At 46.3% G+C, this 3,109-nt stretch overlaps 1 protein-coding gene across 1 annotated transcript in view; it reads left to right on the top strand.

Annotated features, from left to right (window-relative positions):
- The first annotated feature begins 2,221 nt into the window (after positions 1-2,221).
- fam83hb (family with sequence similarity 83 member Hb) overlaps positions 2,222-3,109 on the top strand; it is a 109,922-nt gene continuing 109,034 nt past the window's right edge. Inside the window, exon 1 of the mRNA XM_060825279.1 lies at positions 2,222-2,500. The gene's annotated coding sequence lies outside the window, so the exon portion shown is untranslated. The remainder of the gene's footprint in view (positions 2,501-3,109) is intronic.

Here is a 3,109-nt window from a genome sequence, read left to right on the forward strand (position 1 = left end):
CAAAACATCAATATGTATTTTCCCAAGCTCTCTAGCCTCCATTTCTTTATCTTATAGGAGGTACCTTTACCTGCGAGCAGTCTACTCCAATCAATTGTTGAAAGTTCCTGTCTCATACCATTAACATTTGCCTTACTCCAATTAAAAACTTCAACTTATATTACAAGTTTAATATTCTTACTTACATCCAAATCTCTCGACATATTTGCTCCTCAATTTCCCTCGGACTATTGAGGAGACGATGGTGTAATCCCATTAAGATTTGTTCTTGCTTGTCTTTTCTAATTGTTCTTTTCAGATTCAGAACCATTCTCATCTACCTTTCCATTTACTCTGCTACTTAGGCTCAACGCACCCCCCTTCTCTAGTAGTTTAGTCTCCCTTAGTAGAACTTGTAAACCTCCCCACAAGGAATATTGGTCCCTTTCCAGTTTGGGTGAAATCGACCTTTTTTGAGCAGTCTTTTCTGGCCGATGAGATCCCAATGGTCCAAAAGCCCAAATCTCTGAACATTAGACCACCTCTACAGCCACTGGTTTCTCTCTTTTATCCTTTTATTCCTTCTCTCATTTGAGCTTGGCACCAACTTGAAGCTGGTTTTCTATTACTGCACCACAAGACTCTTCATCCCCTGCCAGATATTTTTTACTGACCTCAAATTTCACTCATACAATATGAAGCCATGTCCCCCAGAGCATTAGCCTGAATGTTCTGAATTGCTAGCCCAGTGACATTACATCTATTCTGGTACTTCCATCACCTCCTGACCAGCCACTGTCTCCAGCAGGATTGGCTACAGCTGTGGCATCTGCCAAGGAACCTACAAACACTGGCAGGAAGACCAATTACAGAGAGTCAAAGAGATATACAGCAGAGAAACAGACCCAACCCGTCCATGCTGATCAGACATCATAAACTAATCTAGTCCCACCTGCCAGCACCCGGCCCATATCCCTCCAAACCCTTCCTATTCATATACCCATCCAAATGCCTCTTAAATGCTGCAATTGTACCAGCCTCCACCACTTCCTCTGGCAGCTCATTCCACACACGTACCACCCTCTGTGTGAAAACCTTGCCCCGTAGGTCTCTTTTATATCTTTCCCCTCTCATCCTAAACCTATGCCCTCTAGTTCTGGACTCCCTCACCCCAGGGGGAAAATACTTTGTCTATTTATCCCATCCATGTCCCGCATGATTTTATAAACCTCTATAAGGTCACCCCTCAGCATCCGACACTCCAGGGAAAACAGCCCCAGCCTATTCAGTCTCTCTCTGTAGCTCAAATCCTCCAACCCTGGCAACATCCTTGTAAATCTTTTCTGAACCCTTTCAACTTTCACAATATCCTTCCAGCAGGAAGGAGACCAGAACTGCACACAATATTCCAACAGTGGCCTAACCAATGTCCTGTACAGCTGAAGCATGACCTCCCAACTCCTGTACTCAATACTCTGACCAATAAAGGAAAGCATACCAAATGCCTTCTTCACTATCCTATCTACCTATGACTCCACTTTTAAGGAGCTATGACCCTGCACTCCAAGGTCTCTTTGTTCAGCAACACTCCCTAGGACCTTATCATCAAGTTATAAGTCTGCCCTGATTTGTCACGTATTTAAGGATGCCTGATCCACATAGAATAATTTGACACGAGTTAACGTCCTCAGGATAGAAGCTGAAAACTTTGGTTTGGGGTTGGGTTAAAGAAATAATTCAAAACTTTTTTGCAGTAGAAAGTATGCAGGTTGGGATTCAGTGGAAGTGACTGAGTGGGTTGGAATTTGGATTGTTCCAATACAGGACTGTACAAGGACCTGTGTTCCCACCAGGTGAAATCAAGTCCCAACAGGCACCACAACAGGTATGGTTTGCTGCTGATTTCCTGGCATGTAGGGATTCCTACTCAGGAAAACTGCCTTTTCATCTCCTGTCTGATTATCAGCATGAAACATCATTTTAAATATGTATCTGTCTTTCTCACTAATTAATCACATTCATTCTGTAACTTCTAGTGACTTCAGGGCAATCCTGACCAGACACCTTTAAAGGTGAAGTTTATCTTGTGTTTGCTGTGCAGTTTCATATGAAGGTGCCTGTGATATTTGAGGAGCCCTGGCTTTCCAGTTGGGTGAAAGTTTGTTAAGTTGATCAGTGTGGGTGTGCCTGCCCTCAGCCTCCACACCTTCCTGGGAGGGACGAGCCCTCTTCACCGGATGTGGAGTTGCAGGTTCCTCTGGAGTGGGAACAGCTTTCCTGGTTGTGGCCGGCGGCAGATTGCGACCTGAGGCTGGGCCCCTGTCAGACTCGGTGTGTCTGTGATCCGCTTCAGGGAGCAGGCTCTCTCGCTGCGGATCAGGTGCGAGCGCCAGGTACAGAGAGAGAGAGAGAGAGAGCACAGCCCGCTCAGCAACAGGGAGGGGTCCGAGAGTATTGCAACTCTCCGCACTCTGAACAAGCCAAACGTCCCAGCTTCAGATCCACCGAGCTGGCTGTGCAGGTGAGCAAACCGCCCCTCAGTGTCACCAACTCAGATCTGTTTGTGTGTGTAAGCACAGGAAAATACCTGTGTCCCTGTGTGTGTGTGTATACGCACAGGAAAATACCTTTGCCCCGTGTGTGTGTGTGTGTGTGTATGCACAGGAAAATACCTGTGTCCCTGTGTGTGTGTGTGTGTATACGCACAGGAAAATACCTTTGCCCCGTGTGTGTGTGTATACGCACAGGAAAATACCTTTGCCCCGTGTGTGTGTGTGTGTATATACGCACAGGAAAATACCTGTGCCCCCGTGTGTGTGTGTGTGTGTGTATATACGCACAGGAAAATACCTGTGCCCCCGTGTGTGTGTATGCACAGGAAAATACCTTTGCCCTGTGTGTGTGTGTGTGTGTATGCACAGGAAAATACCTGTGCCCTGTGTGTGTGTATGCACAGGAAGATACCTGTGCCCCTGTGTGTGTGTGTGTATATACGCACAGGAAAATACCTGTGCCCCTGTGTGTGTGTGTGTGTATATACGCACAGGAAAATACCTGTGCCCCTGTGTGTGTGTGTGTGTATATACGCACAGGAAAATACCTGTGCCCCTGTGTGTGTGTGTGTATATAC

The sequence above is a fragment of the Hemiscyllium ocellatum genome, chromosome 5 (assembly GCF_020745735.1).
Source record: "Hemiscyllium ocellatum isolate sHemOce1 chromosome 5, sHemOce1.pat.X.cur, whole genome shotgun sequence".
In the NCBI taxonomy this organism is placed as follows: Eukaryota; Metazoa; Chordata; class Chondrichthyes; order Orectolobiformes; family Hemiscylliidae; genus Hemiscyllium; species Hemiscyllium ocellatum.